This window comes from Tamandua tetradactyla, chromosome 5 (genome assembly GCF_023851605.1).
Source record: "Tamandua tetradactyla isolate mTamTet1 chromosome 5, mTamTet1.pri, whole genome shotgun sequence".
Taxonomy (NCBI): domain Eukaryota; kingdom Metazoa; phylum Chordata; class Mammalia; order Pilosa; family Myrmecophagidae; genus Tamandua; species Tamandua tetradactyla.
Window position 1 is genome coordinate 130,286,561 of NC_135331.1, and position 6,813 is coordinate 130,293,373.

Here is a 6,813-nt window from a genome sequence, read left to right on the forward strand (position 1 = left end):
ACATACTTGAAGGGAAATATAGATTGTCCTACATTAACAGCAGGAGACATTAATATACCACTCTCAATAATGGATGAAACATTTAGTCAGAAGATCAATAAGTACGGACAAGACTTGAAAAATACTCCAAACCAATTAGACCTAATAGACATCTATAGAACGCCTCAAATAGCAAAAACAGAACACATTATTCTTAAGTGCACATGGATCATTCTCCAGGATGGATCATAGGTTGGGTCACAAAACAATTCTCCATAAGTTCAAGAATAATGAAATCATATAATCTACATATTTTGCAGCCAAAACAGAATGAAGCTAGAAATCAATAATAGAGGTAGAAATAGAAAATTCACAAATAAGTGGAAATTAAACAACATACTTTTAAAAATCAGTGTGCTCCCAGTGCCCGCCCATTCGCAAAAAAAAAAAAAAAAAATCAATTTGCTGCTTAAAGAGGAAATCAGAAGTGAAGTTAGGAAAATATCTTGAGGCAACTGAAAATGAAAATACAACAGAACTTGTAGATGCAGTGAATGCAGTGCTGAGAGGGAAATTGATAGCTGTAAATGCTTACATTAACAAAGAATAGACTTCAAATCAGATATCTAACCTCAAAACTGGAAGAACTACTAAAAGAAGAGCCAACCAAACCCGAAGTGAGCAGAAGAAAGGAAAAATCTAAGATCAGAGTGGAGACAAATGAAATACAGAACAAAAAACAACAATGAGAATCACCAAAACCAAAAGTTGGTTATTTGATAAGGCCAATAAAATTGAGAAATCTTTAGCTAGAGTGATATAAAGAAAGAATATACAAGTAACAGAAAACAGAAATGAAAAGAGGGCATCACTTCCAACCCTGCTGATATAAACAGGAACTTAAGAGGATACTCTGAACAACTGTTTTCAGTTTGCTAAAGCTACCACAAGGCAATATACCAGAAATGGGTTGCCTTCTAACAATGGGGATTATTAAGTTACAATTCCATGGAAATGTCCAAATTAAGGCATCAACAAGAGGATACTTTCTCTGAAGAAAGGCCATTGGCATCCAGGGTTTCTCTGTTACAAGGAAAGCACATGGCAACATTTGTTGTCCTTCTCTCCTGGGTACTGGTTTCAATGACTCTCTCAGTTTCTTTGGGTCCCCGCTTAGCATCACCAGGGTGTCCCTCTCTATAACTTTCTCTATGATTCTTCCTTTTATTCTCTCAGAAAGGGTTTCAGTTAATGATTAAGACACACCTTGAATTGGATGGGTCACATTTCCACTGAAACAACCTAGTCAAGAGGGCCCATGCACAATAGGTCTTCACCCAGAAGAATGGATTAAAAGAACATGGCTTTTCTGGGTACATAGCCTCCAAACTGCCACAAATGTATGCTTTATTATTATTATTATTAGTTTATTATTAGATAACTTAGATGAGATGGATAAATTCTTAGAAACACTCAAACTACCTACAGTGACTCACAGAAGATCTTAACAAACCAATCATTAGCAAAGAGATGGAATTAGTAATTGAATGTTTCCCAAGAAAGAAAGCCCAGGACCAGATTGCTTCACAGGGCAATCCTACCCAACATTCCATGAAGACTTAACTGCAATTCTGGTCAAACTCTTCCAAAAAACTGAATAGGAGGAACAATCCCTAATTAATCTATGAGGCCAATATTACCCTTATTCTGAAGCCAGATAATGATATAAAGAGAAAAGAAAACTACAGACCAATGATTCTTATGAATGTTGATGCAAAATTCCTAAAAAAATACTAGCAAACTGAATAAAAGAGCATGTGAAAAGAATTATACAGCATGATCAAATAGGATTTATCTTTGGCATGTAAGGCTGGTTCAACATAAGAAAATCAATTAATGTGAGGGAAAAAAATCCACATGATCATCCTAACGATACAGAAAGATATGTGACTAAGCCAGCACCCAAAATGGTAAAAACACTTAGAAGACTAGAAATAGAAGGAAGGTTCCTCAACACGATCAAGGGCATATATGAAAAGCCCACAGTTAACATCACACTTAATGGTGAGAGGCTGAAAGCTCTCCCTCTAAGATCAGGAATAAGACAAGGATGGCCACTGCCATCACAATTATTCAACATTGTACTGGAAGATCTTGCCAAAGTAATGAGGCAAGTAAAAGAAATAAAATGTCTGTACATTCGAAAGAAAGAAGGAAAACTTTCCCTATGTTCAGGTGATCTGATCCTATATACAGAAAATCCTGAAAAATCCACAACAAAGCTCTTAGAGCTAATAAATGAATTGAGAAAAGTACAAGATCAACACCCAACAATATGAAATTTTTCTATACACAAGCATTGAACATTTGAAAGAAGAAATTAAGAAAAATTCCACTCACAATAACTAAAAGAATCAAATATCAAGGAATAAATTCAACCGAGGATGTAAAGGACTTGTACACAGAAAGCTAAAAAAAACTTTGCCAAAAGAAATCAAAGACCTAAATAAATGGAAAGATATTTTGTGTTCATGGATTGAAAGACTAAATACTGTTAAGATGTCAATTTATAGTTTCAATGCACTACCAATAAAAATCCCAAGAACCTTCTTTGCAGAAATGGAAAAGGCAATCATCAAATTTAAAGAAAAGAATGAAGTTGGAGGACTCACACTACCCAAAGTTAAAACTTATTACAGTGCCACAGTAACCAAAAGATCATGGTACTGGCACAGGGACAGATGTGGAGACCAGTGAAATAAAATTGAGAGCTCAGAAAACAATGCTCACATTTATGGCCAGCTGATTCTTGACAAGTTGACAAAGAGCATTCAGTTGGGAAAGAACAGTCTCTTCAACAAATGGCGTTGGAAAAACTGGATATACATTTGCAAAAAAAGGAGGACTCCTATCTCACATCTTATACAAAAATCAACTCAAAGTGAAGCAAAGGCCTAAATATAAGAGTTAGAACTATCAAACTCCTATGGGAAAACATAGGGAAACATCTTTAGGACCATGTGTTGGGCAATGGTTCTTAGACTTTACACCCAAAGCACAAACATAAAGAAAAAACAGATAAATAGGACCTCATCAAATTAAAAGCTTTGGTGCATTGAAGGACTTTATCATGAAAGTAGAATGACATCCTAGAATGATAAAAAAATATTTGGAAGCCACATATCTGATAAAGGTTTGGTGCTCAGAATATATAAAGAAGTCCTTCAACTTAACAACAAGAAAACAGACAATTAAAAAAATGGGCAAAAGAATTGAATAGACACCTCTCTAAGGAAGATATACAAATGGCCAGAAAGCACATGAATAGATGCTCAACATCATTTAATCATTAGAGATATGCAAATGAAAAGTATAATGAAATACTATTTCATACCCATTAGAGTTGCTGTTATTAAAATAAAAGACATGGAAGATAAAGAGTGTTGGAGGGTATGCAGAGAAATAAGAACACTCATTCACTGATGGTGGGAATATAAAATGGTGCAGCCTCTAGGGAAGATAGTTTGGTGGTTGCTCAGAAAGCTAAGTATAGAACTAGGGAAGATAGTTTGGTGGTTGCTCAGAGAGCTAAATATAGAACTACCATTGACCCAGCAATATCAGTACTAGTTATATACCCAAGAGAAATGAAAGCAGGACCTCGAACAGAAATTACACATTGATGTTCATAGCAGCATTATTCACAATTGTCGGAAGTTGGAAGCAATATGTGTCCATCAACCAATAAAAGGATTAACAAAATGTGCTCTATACATACAATGGAATGTTATTCAGCCATAAAAAGGACTGAAATCTTGATACATGCAACAACACAGAAAAGCCCTGAAGACATGATGTTGAGTGAAATAAGTCAGACACAAAAGGACATATATTGTTGACCTCACTGATTTGAAACAATTAGAATAAGCGAACTCAAAGGGTCAGAATCTATAATATAGGTTGCCAAGAGGGGTGGGGATAGGGAATGGGAAGCTAAGGCATAAAATATACAGGATTCCTATTCAGGATGATGGAAATCTTTTGGTAATGGATGGTGATGGTAGCACAACATTGTGAATGTAATTAACAGTGCTGACATATGTAGCTGCATGTGATTAAAGGGGGAAATGTTAGATTGTATTTTTGGTAACAAAATACAAATTTCAAAAAGCCCTGGACCTACACTAAAGAACCAGTAAGCCCTAAGATAAACCATGGACTTTAATTAATAGTGCAATGAAAAAAATATGCTATTATTAATTGTAACAAGTGTTCCATATCAGTGCAAGGTGTTGGTGGTTGGGTGGTGATTGGGAATCCTGTATTTTATGAATGATTGTTTTTAAACCCACAACTTTTCTAATAAAGGGGAAAATTAAAAAAAATCTAAATCCAACTACATCAATAATGTCATTAATTTAAAAATGACTTGCATTTCAATGAAAAGACAGGAGTTGCCAGACTAAATATAAGAGCAAGACCAACTATATGTCATCCACTAGAGACACACTTTATGTACAGAGACTGGATACATTTAAGTTTCTACTTTTCTCTTTCCCCCATCCATTTAGAAGGAAAAAGATAGTCCATGAAAACATTAAGCATATATAGTGATTATATATAGTGCCTATGTTCATATCAGACAAAAGAGACTTCAAGTCAAATGACATTACCAAAGATAAAGAAGGATAAGTGTCATAATGATAAAAGGGTTCACTTATCAGGAAACCTACAAGAAATAACCAGGGCAGGTGGGTGCTTTTGTTCAGCATGGAGGGTGAGTAGCATGGTGGGTGCCAGTCTCTGTGGGTCAGTGCTGGGCCGCCCTGCTAGGGGCAGCCATGGGACTCAGTAGCCAGGGCCCTCCTTCTATCCAGATGGCACAGCATGGGTACGGCCAGTGTGTAGTGGAGGCAAAGGTGAAGGGAGTGTCTGCCCCTCCTTGCCCTCCTACTAGTCCCCCTCCAGCCCAGGACTAGAAATTGAAGGTTCTCCTGCTCCTCCTGGTAAGGTACTTACTGGATTCCTACTCACCAGCCTTGTTGCCCAGATATAACAGGTGGAGCTGGCCCTGCTGCAGATACAGCAGCCTCCCTCTCATTCCACATTCACATGGCAGTGCAAAGCCAAGCTCTCCAGAGGAGGGAGAGGTTATGCAAGGACCAGATATGTGTGAATCTAAGATTTTCAGTTCCAGAGCTTAGTTTACAATCTCACAAAATGAAGAATTGCATCAAAAGCGAGACAGTTCCAAAGAAATGGAGTTATAAGGACTGGCATTCATACGATTTGAGAGCCTTGACCCTGGCTTTCCCCTGAAGGGAGAGACTGTTGACCCTTAGTCCTTACTGACTTCCATGCGACCCTTCCTCCTTCCTGGGAGCAGAGCAAGAGACCTCCTGTCAAGTAAAAGAAGACATAGACTCCAAAGGAATAAGTAGATGTTCAGAAGGACATTCTGCAAGAAGAAAAAGTGTCACAAAAGAAAAAGTCTAAAGAAAGGTCCACTCTTTGGCCAGAAAGCATAAAAAAGGGCCAGGCCTGAGCTTGCAAGACCAGGAGCATCTATGTGATGCCTTGATGCTTCATTAAAAGATGACATCGAGGGGATTTCCATGTTCATTCCTTTTCAGAGAAAGAAACTCTAGGAATGCAAGGAAAGTGGAGGAATCTTTAAGCACAAGACAGACCATATTTGACACCAGTGATTTCACACCAGAGAAAAGCCCTTTAAGTGTGTTCAGTGCTTGGAAAATTCAGGCACAGTTCCATGTCACCAAACATCAGAGAATCTACACTGGAGAAAAGACTTTACATACAGTGAATGCAAGAAAGACTTCAGCTGAGGCTCAAATCTTCTAAAATGTCAGAAAACTCACACTGGAGAGAAACCATATGAACATAAGGAGTGTGGGAAAATCTTTGCCTACAATTCATGCCTCATTCGACAGGAAACCCCACCCATTGAACGTGGTAAAGCTGTCAGTCAAGATTCAAGCATTAATGAGCTCCAGAGAGTTTTTGCCCGTGGGAATTTTTCAGAGGAAAGCCTCCATCTGTAGCCCATTCCTCTTTCAGCATCTCCTGAGTGATGCCACGGCATCAGTGTGTCTTTGTCAGTTCCTGGCATCCAGCAATGCTGGTAACTGTGGGGATGCTCAGGTATGGCAAAGGCCTTTCCAGTTCACAGAATCTTTGGATCAAGACTCTATGATAGAATGGGCTGCTTTTTCAGTTACCTCCATGCTGCTGGTCGCTCAGCACCAGTTGTGGACAAGTGCATAAACTGTTGAATCTTGATGAGGTCTCAGCTACCCCAAGAACAGCCCTTGCAGGAGGTAACTGGCTATGGCCCTTGGCCAGTGTCACCCAAGGTCACCTCCACCTGTGGCCATCTCTTCTCGTGAGTATTCATCAGGCTTTGGCTCTGTCACCTGCACCTTTCCAGGATTTCAGTCTGCAGACTCTCAGCCTATTGGGGTTCTGAGCCATGCAGACCCACAGGATTTCTTCCTCTATGGGGGGATTGCAGCAGGAGGCCTAAGGCTCCAAGTTGGATAATATGTTTTTGAGGTGGGCCCTGGGACCCAGGTACCTCCACTGGACTGCACCAGACCCCACTTATTCTCTGGTGCAGACCCGGAACTCAACCTTCCATCCTGGGAAAAAGGACAGTACCATGTGCCCTTCCTGGCCCAACTATCCTTCCAGACAGATGGTCTAATTTAACCTAATGGATCATTTAGGATGTGGGATCCTTGGGACGTCTGTGGGAAAGCCCTGCCCAGCCTATGTGGTGGGGACCCTCCAATGAGCCTGCATTCACACAGCCTT

At 39.2% G+C, this 6,813-nt stretch overlaps 1 pseudogene; it reads left to right on the plus strand.

The window, feature by feature from the left end:
• Nucleotides 1-4,820: 4,820 nt before the first annotated feature.
• LOC143683321 (uncharacterized) lies at nucleotides 4,821-6,041 on the plus strand (annotated as a pseudogene).
• The last annotated feature ends 772 nt before the right edge of the window (nucleotides 6,042-6,813 follow it).